A 14,225-nucleotide genomic window follows, 5' to 3' on the forward strand; every position below is an offset into this window, starting at 1 on the left:
ATTGCTATGATCACGTCTGTGTGATAGTTGTAAATCTGCAACTGGAAAGCTAATAAAATTTGAAGACAAAGGGAGAGAACAATTCAGAGGCCTAGAGAATGAGAAATATGTAATTGGTGGTAATGAGCCATAATTCCAAAGCTTTTAGTTGCCAGGAAATTCCTAATTTCTCTGACCTTGACTTCTTCATCTATAAAATAAAGATCACAGAAATTTGTGGCAATTCAGCAAAAAACTGTAAAGCGCCTTCAAAACTATATTCTACAATTGTGTATCACTTGGCAACTGCGACTATTAGGCTTTAGGTCAAACCTGGATCCCACTCGGGACTTCTTTTCCTGTGACTTGTCCATCTAGCTTTAGGATCTGCTGCCACCATGTGGGCAGCAGTGGGTAATGTTGACCAGGCAACCAGTCTGATTTATCAGGATTTTCCCGTTTGTTAATGGGATAAAAATAAAGTTCATTGAGATGTATATATACAAAGATTTGTGTATATACTAGATTTGTTGTGTTTATATAAATGGAGAATAGTTAATTTTATTTGCATTTCATTTTGTGTAATTTCTATTACTATGTCTTCACATTCATTTTTTTCTATACTGTATCTAATCTTCTATTAATCCATCCAATGCATTTTTATTTTTCTTAAATATTTTATTTATTTATTTTAAAGAGAGATAATAGGGGAAGCACAAGTGGGAATAAGGGTAGAGGGAGAGAGAGAATCTCAAGCTGACTCCACACCAAGCCATGGAGCCTGACAGGGAGCTGGATCGCACAACACTGAGATCATGACGAACCAAAGTCAAGAGTCGACTGCTCAACTGACAACCACCCAGGTGCCCCCCATCCAATGCATTTTTCATTTTAGATGTTGTATTTTTCATCTCTAGAACTTTAATATGGGTCTCTTTAGCTTGTTTACTCTCTCTTCACTCACTTATGTTTATCTTTATGTTTTTGGCCATGTCCTAATTTTAGTAGTTGACTTAAAGTCCTTGTCAACTAATTCTGTCATCTGTCAACACTATGAATTTATTTACTGAGTGGAAGACTATACAGTATACGCTGTAAGTCATATATTTATACTTGGTTAAATGTCTTATAACTTTTTATTGCAAATTTACCTTGTTAGGTGGTGGAATTTTATTTTCATTATTTGGTATTTTTTTTTTTTTTTAGATGTACAGGGTTTTTTTTTTTTTTTAAGATTTTTGTTTATTTATTTGACAGAGAGAGATTACAAGTAGACAGAGAGGCAGGCACAGAGAGAGAGAGAGAGAGAGGCAAGCAGGCTCCCTGCTGAGCAGAGAGCCCGATGTGGGACTCGATCCCAGGACGCTGAGATCATGACCTGAACGGAAGGCTGCGGCTTAACCCACTGAGCCACCCAGGCGCCCTAGATGTACAGGGTTTTTGTTCTAGAAGAGAGACATTGGGAATTTGAGCCACTAGAAGCTTTCTATGAAGTTAATTAATTCATCTTTAGGACATATTTATTTTAGAGTAAAATTTACCCTACCACTGAGGTAACACACTTTTAAGGACTCTGCTTGAAGTGTTTGCAGGTCTTTCCAGTCTGGCGGAGGAAATAGGGACTACGGCCATACCACTCACTGTTTCTCCAGTTCCTCCCCAGTCTCAGGAGGCTTGTCACATGCATGTGAAGATCAGTATTCAGCCAAAGACATGAGAGGACTCTGATTTTTATTATTATTTGTAATTTTAAGAGGCTCTTCAGAGGCAATGTGTCTCATATTTATTGTAAAAATAATTTCATTGAATGTTTAATTTGTCCCAGTAATTCTGCTTATTGTCCTCCATTTTGTCTTAATATCATGCTGCTCTATGTCATTGAAACTTCTGCCATATTTTATCACGACTCTCAAGTATCTTTTGCTTAAATTTTTGACAATTCAATAAAATTAGTTTTTATGAAAAAAATCTTTCAATTCTAGAGAGAAATTGAGCTATTATAACTAATTGCTATGGTACTTTAGAACATTATTATACCTTATCAGATTATAATGCCAAATAAATTGCATTGCCCTATCAAATTACATTGTTCTTCCTTGCTGAAACTTTTAATATAGATTTTTTAACTTCAAAGATTTTGTTTAAATTCAAATTAGTTAACATATGTGTAGTATTAGTTTCAAGAGTAGCATTTGATGATTCATCACTTATATAAAACAGAGCTCACCCCAATAAGTGTTCTCCTTAATGCCCATCACCCATTTAGCAGTCCCCAACCTCCCCTCCAACAGCCCTCAGTTTGTTCTCTATACTTAAGAGTCTCTTATGGTTTGCTTCCCTCTCTGTTTTTATCATATTTTATTTTTCTTTACCTTCCCCTAGGTTCAGCTGTTTTGTTTCTTAAATTCCACATATGGGTGAAATCATATGGTGTTTGTCTTTCTCTGGCTCACGTATTTCACTTAACATAATATACTCTAGCTCCATCCACATCATTGCAAATGGCACGATTTTATTCTTTTTGATGGCTGGGTAATATTCCATTATAGCTCTATATATACCACCTCTTCTTTATCCATTCATCATTTGATGGCCATTTGGGATTTTTCCATAATTTGACTATTGTTGATAGGACTGCTATATACATTGGGGTGCATGAGCCCCTTTAAATCAGTATTTTTATATCCTTGTATAAATACCTAGTAGTATAATTGCTGGGTTATGGGGTACCTCTATTTTTAACTTTTTGAGGAACCTCCATACTGTTTTCAAGAATGGCTTTCCCAGTTTGCATTCTCACTAAGTGTAAGAGGGTTCCACTTTCTCCACATCTTTGCCAATATCTATTGTTTCCTGAGTCGTTAATTTTAGTCATTCTGACAGGTGTGAGGAGGTATCTCATTGTGGTTTTGATTTGTATTTCCCTGATAATGAATAATGTTGAGTATTTTTCATGTGTCAGTAGGCTATTTGTATGTCTACTTTGGAGAAATGTCTGTTCATGTCTTCTGCCCATTTCTTGACTGGATTATTTTTTGGGGAGTGTTGATTTTGTAAACTTATTTATAGATTTTGGATACTACCCCTTTATCCAATGTGTCATTGGCAAATACCTTCCATTCTGTAGGTTGCTTTTTAGTTTTTTGATTGTTTCTTTCATTCTGCTGCTTTTTATCTTGATAAAGTCCCAGTTGTTCATTTTTGCTTTTGTTTTCCTTGCCCCTGGAGACATGTCTAGTAGGAAATTGCTATAGAAGAGAACAAAGGGGTTGCTGTCTGTATTCTCTTCTAGGATTTTTATGGTTTCCTGTTTGATCCATTTTTAATTTATTTTTGTGTATGATGGAAGAAAGTGGTCAGTTTCATTCATCTGCATATTTCTGTCTAATTTTCCCACCATCATTTGTTGAAGAGACTGTCTTTTTTCCATTGGACATTCTTTCTTGCTTTGTTGACTATCAGCTGACCATATAGTTGTGGGTACATTTCTGGGTTCATTATTCTATTTCATTGATTTATGTGTCTGTTTTTATGCCAGAATCATAATGTCTTGATAATTATAGCTTTGTAATGTAGCTTGAAGTCCAGAATTGTGATGGCTCCAGGTTTGGTTTTCTTTTTCAACATTCTTTTGGCTATTCAGTGTCTTTTCTGGTTCCATACAAATTTTAGAATTGTTTGATAGAGCTCTGTGAAAAACAACTGGTGTTATTTTACAATTTTTTTCCAGCTCTGTGAAAAACACTGATGAAAAATATTGGTGTTAATTTATTTGGTATTGTTTTGTTTACAGTGAATGTGTAGATTGCTTTAGGTGGCATAGACATTTTAATAGTATTTGTTCTTCCAATCATAAGCATGAAAAATTTTCCATTTCTTGTCATCTTTAATTTTTTCATAAGTGTCTATAGTTTTCAGAGTATAAATTTTTACCTCTTTGGTTATGTTATTCTTAGGTCTTTTATGGGTTTGGGCATTGTTTTAAATGGAATGAATTCTTCGATTTCTAATTCTTCTACTTCATTTTTGGTGTATAGAAAAGCAACAGATTTCTGTATGCTGATTTTATATCTTGAAATTTTGCTGAATTCAGGCATCAGTTCTAACAGTTTTTGGTGGAGTCATTTGGGTTTTTAACATACGGTATCATGTCATCTGTGAATAGTGATAGTTTGACATCTTTCTTGCTTTTTTAGATGCCTTTTCTTTTTATTGACCAATTGCTAAGGCTAGAACTTCTAGTACTATGTTGAACAAAAGTGGTGAGAGTGGGCATCCTTGTCATTTTCCTGATCTTAGGGGAAAAACTCTCAGTGTTTCCCAGTTGAGGATGATATTCACTGGGTGTCTTGTATATGGTTTTTATGATATTGAGATATGTTCCTTCTATTCCTACTTTATTGAGGGTTTTCATCAAGAAAAGATGCTCTATTTGTGGAATATATAGGAATAAATCCCACTCATCAAGGTGAATAATCCTTTTAATGTACTGTTGGATTCAGTTAGGTTTGTGTCCATGTTCATCCAGGATCTTGGCCTATAATTCTCCTATTTAATGGGGTCTTTGTCTGATTATGGAACCAAGTTAATGCTGGCCTTATAGAATGAGCTTGGAAGTTTTCCTTCCCTTTATATTTTTTGGAACAGTTTCAGAAGAATATATACTAATTCTTTGAATGCTTGGTAGAATTCCCTTGAGAAGCCATCTGGCCCTGGACTCTCATTTGTTGGAAGATTTTTTAAAAGATTTTATTTATTTATATAACAGAGAGAGAGAGAGAGAGAGAGAGAGAGAACAGAAGTAGGCAGAGAGGCAGGGCAGAGAGAGAGCGGGAAGCAGGCTCCCTGCTGAGCAGAGAGCCAGGTGTGGGGCTCAATCCCAGGACCCTGAGATCATGACCCGAGCTGAAGGCAGAGGCTTAACCCACTGAGCCACCCACGTACCCCTGTTGGGAGATTTTTGATAACTGCTTCAGTTTATTTGTTTGTTATGGATCTGCTCAGATTTTCTATTTCTTCCTGTTTCAGTTTTGATGGCTTATATGCTTTTAGGAATTTATTTATTTCTTCTAGATTGCCTAATTTTTTGGCATATAATTGCTCATAATATTCTCTTATAATTTTTGTATTTCTACAGTGTTGGTTGTGATGTCTCCTCTTTCATTTATGATTTTATTTACTCAGGTACTTTCTCTTTTCTTTTTCATAAGTCTGGCTGGGGGTTATCAATTTTGATGGACCTTTCAGAGAATCAGCTCCTAGTTTCATTAATCTGTTCTACCATTCTTGTTGTTGTTTTTTAATTTCTATATCATTCATTTCTGTTCTATTATTAATCATTTCCATTCTTCTGCCAGTTTTAGGCTTTATTTCTTGCTCTTTTTCCAGCTTCTTTAAGTGTAAGGCTAGGTTGTATATTTGAGACTTTTCTTGCTTCTTTAGGAAGGCCTGTATTGCTATCTATTTCCCTCTTAGAACTGCTTTTGCTGCATCCCAAAGATTTGGGATTGTCATGTTTTCATTTTCTTTTGATTCTATGTATTTTTTTTATTTATTAATTTCCTGGTTGACCCCCTCATTCTTCATTAGGATTTCCTTTAATCTCCATATATTTGTGGTCTTCCCAAATTTTTCTTGTTGTTGACTTCAAATTTCATAGCTTTGTGGCCTGAAAATATGTATGGCATGATCTCAATCTTTTTTTTTTTTCCCCCTTCAGATTTTCCTTATTCATTTTAGAGAGAGAAAGAGAGACAAAGAGAGAGAGACAGCATGAGCAGGGGAGAGAGGCAGAGGGAGAAGAAGTGGGGAGCCCGACATGGGGCTCAGTTCTAAGACCCAGAGACCATGATCTAGGCAAAGATAGCCCTTAACCATCTGAGCCACATAGGCACACCAATCTCAATTTTTTTTGTACCATTTGAAGCCTAACTGTGACCCAGTGTGTGGACTCTTCTGGAGAATGTTCCATGTGCTCTCAAAAAGAATGTTTATTCTGCTGTCTTAGGATAAAATGCTCTGAATATGTCTATTAAGTCCATCTGCTCCATAGTGTTATTGTTGGCTTGTTGATCTTTTGCTTAGATCATCTGTCCATACATTGCTGGGAGTGGGGTGTTAAAGTTCCTTATTATTATTGTATTATTATCAATGAGTTCCTTTAAGTTTGTTATTAATTGATTTACATACATGGTTGCTCCAAAGTTGGGGGCATACATATTTACAATTGCTAAATTTTCTTGTGGTTAGACCTCTTTATTATGATATAGTGCCCTTCTTCATATCTGACTACAGTCTTTGGTTGAAAATCTCATTTGTCTGATGCAAGTACACATACACCAGCTTTCTTTTAATGTCCATTAGCAAGATAAATTGTCCTCCACCACCTCACTTTCAGTCTGGATGTGTCTTTGGATCTAATATGAGTCTCTTATAAGCAGCCTATCAGTAGGTCTTATTTTTTTTTTAATCTATTTTGACATGCTATGTCTTTTGATTGAAACATTTAGTCCATTTACATTCAGAATAATTACTGATAGATATAAATTTAGTGCCACTGTATTAACTGTAAAGTCACTTTTCTTGTAGATTGTCTCTGTTCCTTTCTAGTCTTTGTTGCTTTTGGTCTTCCACTCAAAGACTTCCCTTTAATATTTCTTGCAGAGCCGGTTTATTGTTCACAAACTCCTTCAGTTTTTACTTGTCTTGGAAAATCTTTTATCTCTTCTTATATTCTGAATCACAGCCATGCTGGATAAAGTATTCTTGGCTGCATATTTTTCCTATTTAGCATGTTGAATATATCATGCCACTCTCTATGGCCTGCCAATTCTATGGATAAATCTGCTGTTAGCCTTATGTGCCTACCCTTGTGGGTTAAAGATCTTTTGTCTCTAGTTGCTGTCAGAATTCTCCTTCATCTTTGTATTTTGCAAGTTTCACTATGATATGTCTTGGTGTTGACCTGTTTTTGTTGATTTTTCTGGAGAATTCCCTATGGCTTTTGGACTTGAATTCCTGTTACCCAGATTAAGGAAGTTCTCAGCTATAATTTGTTCTGCCTCCCTTTCCTGCTCTTTTTCTTTTGGGAGTCTTATAATATGGGTTTATTACACTTTATGGAATTACTGAGTTCCTTAAGTCTATATTTGTGATCTAATGGTTTTCTTTCCCTTTATTTTTCAGCTTCATTATTTTCCATAATTTTATCTTCTATCACCACTTCCTTCCTTTGCATCTTACATCTTTGTTGTGATTACATCCAGTCAATTTTGCATCTCAGTTATAGCATTTTTTTTATTGCAGCCTGACTAGTTTTTAGGTCTTTTTATTTATAGCAAGGGTTACTATGGTCTTATGCTTTTTTCAAACCCAGCTAGTATTCTTATGACTGTTCTAAACTCTTGTTCAGATATACTGCTTATATCTGTTTTAAATAAGTCTGGGATTTCTTCTTAATCTTCTTTTGGGGAGAATTTCTTCATTGTGTTGTTTTGGCTAAGTTTCTGCCTTTTGCATGTTATGAAATCTTGTTATATTTCTTACTCCTGAGAGTAATGTGATATCAAAAAGAGGTCATACACCATCCAGGGACTGGTGCTTCAGGAAGTGTTTCTGCTGTATGCTGTATACATTCTACTGCTGTGTTTTGGCTGCTCTTTTCCACAGGTTAGTCCCCTACAGAATTCCTCCTTGCTTGCAGTGAGAAGTGTTTGAGCCTTTATCTAGGTGTGTTTTGATATGTGTTTTAAGATAAGCCTGATTAAAACAAACAAATAAGCAAAATCAGAAAAAACCTGGTCCAAAAAAAGAGAAAAGGTCAATGAACAACAAAAAAAGCAAACAAATAGATTAAAAAATAAATTAAAAAAAAAAAAAATGAACAAACAAAAAATCTATAAGCCTGATTCCAAAGGAAAATTAAGGGGAGGGGGATTGGTCCTATTTCCATCAGAACTAAAGTTGACACTTTGGAGAAATCAATGATCAGCAGACTGGGTACACATGGGAGGCCTGTGTTGGTTCTCTGGGAAAGAGATCCACTGTGCAGGATCACAGTCAGACCTGCCCTAGTAGAGATGCCCCTGGAAGGTGCAAGGAGGTAATGTCTGGTGTAGGCAGTTCCAGCCTCTACTGGAGGCACTGTGTTTCTCTCTGAAGCCCAACCATGCTAGGGGAGAGGTGGCATTGGAAAATGGCATGATTTCACCCTCCCATCCACAGGGCTAGGACCTAAAGACTGCCCCTGTTCAGGAGGCACTCACAGAAAAACAAAAAATCTCCCCTGCTGTGTCCCAGACCTTAGTAAGATCCCTGCCCTCAACCTGTCCATGCCCAGGCTGTCTGCATGCTGGGAGTCACAGTCCTGTGTTTTATCTCTGGTTGGGGGCTGGGATTGAAAACTCCAAATCTTAAAGTACCCAGCAAGACATGGACCTGCTCCCCTCCCCTGCAGGAGAGCCACACAGTGCAGCACCCAGCACTGTTCTATCTCAAAAAAGCAGTCACATGGCCACAAGGATTCTTGGAGTCTATGGTAAAGCATAGTGAAAAGCTGTGACCAGATTATCTATCTTTTGCACATGTCTCTGTCCCTTGGGGGTGCCACGCACTATGCTGCTCACCTTCCACTCCCAGGCTTCTGTCTTCCCTCTCCCCAGGAGCACTGCTTCCTATCTGGCTGGACTCCTCAAATCAATTTCCTAGTTGTTCAAAATGTTTTGATGTTGAACAGCTTTGTTCAAAAATGAGGCAAAACCAGGGCCTCCCATCTACTCTGCTATCTTGCCTCCTCCCCCATAGGTTTGTTTTTATTTGAAGTTTCCAGTGTTCCCCCAAAGTTACCTATATAGTCCCACCATGTGTCATGCGATGGTAGTTGGGGACTTGTCTCTGTTCTTCTTCCCACATTAGTAAAAAGTGCCCATTATATTGATGTTATAATATGAGCACATAAAGATTTGCCTGCAAATCTGCAGGTTTTGCTGGAACATCTGTGAGAGAAAGGATGAGAAATGAATCCACAGAAAACTGGAGGCCCAGACACCACAGTAAGGTTTGGGTGTTGTCTGGTCTAGTAAGACACGTGTTATTCCAAAAGTTATGATTGATAATATGCAAGTTTATCCCAACACTTAAAATGTTAACGAGGTACAAGCCTTTGTAGAGATCTGGGTTTTGGAAGATTTTTATTCCTCACCTGCCACAATGCACCTCTGTCCCTTATACTGCCTGGTCAATAAAAGATACATGTGGGAGTGGGAATCAAAGCAGCAAGCTGCTTTTGAGAAAGCAAAATACTGGTGAAACACATTGAAGCTCTGGCCATCTCCTAAGCAGGGTTACCATTTGAGTTAGATATGAATGTAACTGTTTAAGGTATGGATTGGACATTGTGGTAGAGACAACAGAAAGGGAGAATACACGTGTAACTTTGGACCCTGCTCTGGAAGGGGGAAGAAACCTGATATACCCCCATAGAACTATAGCTCCTAGCAATTCTCCTCCACCTCGAGTCTCTCATACAGCAGCAGATGCAGCAGCCAGGGGGCTGAGCTCAGAGCAGTCTGGCAGGTGATTTGTTGTTAACTCTTTACACTGACAGTTGGACTTTTCTAAAAGGATTAGTCCTATAGCTTGGACAATGGAAAGTTAAAGTGTGGATGATCATAAGCCAGCCATTTTGGGGGAAAAAATGTGTGGAAAGACATTCGGGTCTGTCTGCAAGAGCCTGAGGCAGCCCTCATAGTTTTTCCCATCCCAGCTCATAAGGCACTGACAATCAAGAAACTGATGCTTTAGCTCAGGTTCAAGTCTTAGTTACTGACCCTTCAGTAGATATAACAGATTGAGGTCATCAGAGTGCCTGAATAGGATGGTGTATTGCCAGGGAGGTCAGATTGTTCTGACCTTGTATGATGACTTAGTTAATGCAGTAGAGCATGTCCTGTGTATTCTGAGCAGCCAAGGCAACAGCCAAAAGAATCTAGGCCACCCATTTTAGTTCCCAGGTGGTGAGGGTCTGGCAAATTCATCATACTGGCCCTCTCCTTCAGAGTGCAGGTTCTAAATTTGTCTTGGTTTGTATCTGGTCTAACCCAAGATTTCCCTTACCACCATGCAAACCAGGCTGCCACCTCTAGTTATAGGAGAAACTGACTACCATGTATGGATAGTGATCTGTGGTTACATTTCAAAGCTCGTGATTTTCAAGAATGGGCAAAAGCACATGACATTAAGTAGAGGGTAGTCTTCCCTATAACTCACATTCAGCAGAGTTGAGAGTAAAAGATAATGAAATATGAAAGCAGCAAATTAAATTGTTAGCATGTAAAACCACCTCAGCTGGGTGGATTTAAATATTGCTCCAGGATTTAACACATTTGAATGATCAACTAGTAGGGCCTATTGCTCTATTTGCCAGATCAGGAACTGCTGCCAAAGTGCCCAATACTGTAAAGTTATGGAAATCATGGGAAACAGACACTGCCCCAGCTCTCACTGTGGATCAATGTGGTATGCTACTTGGAAAAGGTGTCATCTACCAGAATTTACAGTGGAACATCCCACCAAGTTGGGTGTTACTTCCCACTCCTGGGAGAGGGGGAAATACTCAATCTCCTCTGAGATCTCAATGTCCTACTTCAGGCTGCACCTGCTAAAATGCAGGATGCCCGGAATGGAACATGCACCATTAAAAGGAGAAGATATGGGCCTTGATCTGGCATACCCAGCCAGAACCCATTTTCTCATGCCTGACAGTGCTGTATCCCCTGGCCAACATGTATTATATGTATAACCAGTTCAAGTATCTAAAGCTGCCAACTTCCCTGTCTTCAGGACCAGTAGGAAACATTCCGTGTTTTCACCGTCATGATAGTCTCACTGCTTTCTTCTCTCCATTGGCCTGGAGGACATTTTTTTAAAAAGATTTTATTTATTTATTTATTTTTCAGAGAGAGAGAGGGAGAGAGCATGCACAAGCAGGGGAGGGGCAAGCAGAGGGAGAAGCAGTCTCCCCAATGAGCAAGGAGTCTGATAGGATCGTGACCTGTACTGAAGGCAGACACTTAACCAACTGAGCCACCCCGGGCATCCCAGCATTTTAACACACATAGGACATTTTAACACATATAGAAGCCCTTACAAAATTCATGAGTAAACCTTAAATGACAGCCAACAAATCCAGTCCTTACTGAATAGTGAAATGTCTCTGATGAGAAAATCTGTTTTCCAATATAAAATGATTTTAGCCATTATCACTGTCTCACAAGGAGACACCTGTGCCAGTATCCAAACAGACTGTTGTTTGGTCATACTTGATGAATGAGCCTACTAATCTATCACGAGGACACAAGTGAATGTCTTGAATGATCTGACCTATAGCTTAGGGGAACTGACAAATCAATAGTTCAGATGAACTTCTGTAGAAAAAGTTGTCACTGACTTTGGAGACTATTGTTCTAATCTGTGTTTTCTCTTAGATGTGCTTATATTGTTGCTATAGTGCTTGCTTCCACAGCAGCCAATCAGCTGCTAAACCAGCTGAGCCACCCAGGCCCCCCCCCCGCCCCGCCCCATTCTAGTGAAATCCTTGACTGCCTGTTCAGGGCCCATTCCAGAAGAGGGGCCTGTGATATTGTAAGATCCGGTCATGAGAAGTGGAATGTTTGGGGAAGATCATAGAAAAGATATAACCCTCAGGTGATCTATAAGCTGGACCCCAAAACTCAGAGGTTCCTCACCTTGTCCCCTATCCTTGGAATGTGGGTTCCACTTACTGTTCTAAAGATGTTGCCTTGAGATAATTATGTAGTCTTGGAAGATCCTACAGGATATATGTGACTGAACTCAGTTAAGACCTCTTTATAAACTTTTAAGATTTTGCAGGTGGGTGCAAGGATCCATTCATCTTGCTGCCACCCAAAAGAAGCTTCATGTGTAAATTCCTTTTGTTTATTAAAATTGCCACCTGCTAACCTGGCACGAACTGCCTCTTTCTTTGGTCTCTCCTTGCCCTCTGAATACAGAGGCCATTTCAGATTATGCCAGGGAAGCTCTTGAGAGGGTTATGAACCAACATAAAGTAGTACCTTTTTTTAAAAAAATAGATGCAGGGGCATCTGAGTGGCTCAGTCGTTGGGCATCAGCCTTCGGCTCAGGTCGTGATCCCAGGGTCCTGGGATGGAGCTCTGCATCGGGTTCCAACCCCGCATCAGGCTCCCTGCTGTGGGAAGGCTGCTTCTCCATCTCCCACTCCCTCTGCTTGTGTTCCTTCTCTCACTGTGTCTCTCTCTGTCAAATAATAAAAATAAATAAATAAATAAATAAATAAATAAATGCAAAGCTCAATAAGAACACCAGAATTTTTCTGAGATGTTTCTTCCTTATACAGAGAAATTCAGTTCTGGTATAGCTACTGCTGTGTGAATTAACATAATCCCCTCTGATCATTACACAAATCAGGAAAAAAAGAACTCAATTAAAAAAAAATTATTTTCATAATTAGTAGTGACAAGAATAATTTTATGTTGCATGGGAATGGGAGGTATTTACCATAATTCTTATTAATAATCAATGATTATTAACTATTACCAGTCATTATTTCATATATATCCAGACATACTTGGTTGGGTGGGGGAGGGTGAAGGGCTGGAGACCATAATAGCAAAGGCAATACTTCATGCAAATAGTTGCCAGAAAACCAATAGAAGGGAAAACCATTAATACCGGGTTAATCTACTTAATAATGTAATGGAAGTAGAATGCCTTAGGAGTAAACAAGTCTGTTCAATCTCTTCTTTAAGATCACATTTCTCACCATATTATGTTTACCCAACTAGCATCTATTTAAATTCAACTTTCAAATAGCAAATGAGTGTTATTAAGGTTCTGGCTGAAAACTTCAGGTAAGAAATTTAAAAACCTTATGACAAGTAATATAAAAGCAATGTATGATGTATATTTGGATTTATATTTTCTTCTAAAAGAAATATCAATCATTACAAGGTTGTGGGTTAAATTTTAGCTTGTTTCATTACTTTAAAAAAGTATCCATTTCTATTTTTAAATAATTTGGGTTCCCCCCACCAGGTGTTATACTTAAGAATAATTTGATATTGAGGGAACTGTTCTATTGAGCAGTAAGGTGAATGCTTTATCCCAGTGTGAGCTCATTGGCTTCTTTAATTTTTATGTTTTAAAGATTTTACTTATTTATTTGAAAGAGAGAGCATAAGCAAGGGGAGGGGCAGAGGGAGAAGCAAACCCCCCGATGAACAAGGAGCCCAATGCCAGGCTCAACCTCAGGACCCTGGGATCATGACCCAAGCAGAAGGCAAACACTTAACCAACTGAGACACACAGATGCTGGCTCACTGTCCTCTTTAAAGGTTTATCTATTACCTTTAGTTCCTACAGTGGAAAATTCATTTGGTCCTTAACTAGCTAACACATAAAGTGAATACAGAGAGTATTCAAAAAAATACAAAAATGATTCTCACAAGTGACTACTATAGTCTTTAAGAGAGCACGGCATAATAAGAATCAATATGTCATTATTTGGTGGGTATTTTATTTCTTAATGTTGTGTAATGGATTTTTTATGTCTATATGTTTTATATTTATATATTCTAAATTTATATATATCAAATAAGCTTTATGCAAAGTCAAATTTATTTATTTAAAAAGGGATATTTAAAGTTTCTGTAAAGAAAATCCTGACGTAAAAGCAATAACCAGTTTTGGTAATGTAAATACTATGTATGCCCCCTTTTTGTTCAGTTAATTGAAGCATCTTTTATTATCATGACCTAGGATAAAAATATTTGTATATAGTAACTTCTTTTTAATTACATTAGCTTTTCCTTTGAACTCATCAGATTTCATTAATACATTAGTCATATTGTTAGCTATAATCTCCAAAAATTTTTTGGAGAGAGTAGATTACCATTTCAGTGATCCTAGGGTCAGAATAATTAAAATCACATTTTTAGTTTTCAGAAAACAACCTATTTAAGTCTTTATGGCCCATATAATTTCTTCATTTAGCTTTTTATTAAATTTAAGAACATAAATCAAAAATTAAACTTCAATAGGTTGAGAAGTTTCTCAATACTATTCCATTATTGAGGTCCTTTCTCAAAAACCAAAGTTTATTTATGATATAACACTGGTTTCCATAATGCACATCGCTCATCACTCATGTCCAGTCACTTCAAACTCCAAGATAAGCATCAAATACCACA

Source organism: Mustela lutreola, chromosome 1 (assembly GCF_030435805.1).
Source record: "Mustela lutreola isolate mMusLut2 chromosome 1, mMusLut2.pri, whole genome shotgun sequence".
NCBI classification, from domain to species: domain Eukaryota; kingdom Metazoa; phylum Chordata; class Mammalia; order Carnivora; family Mustelidae; genus Mustela; species Mustela lutreola.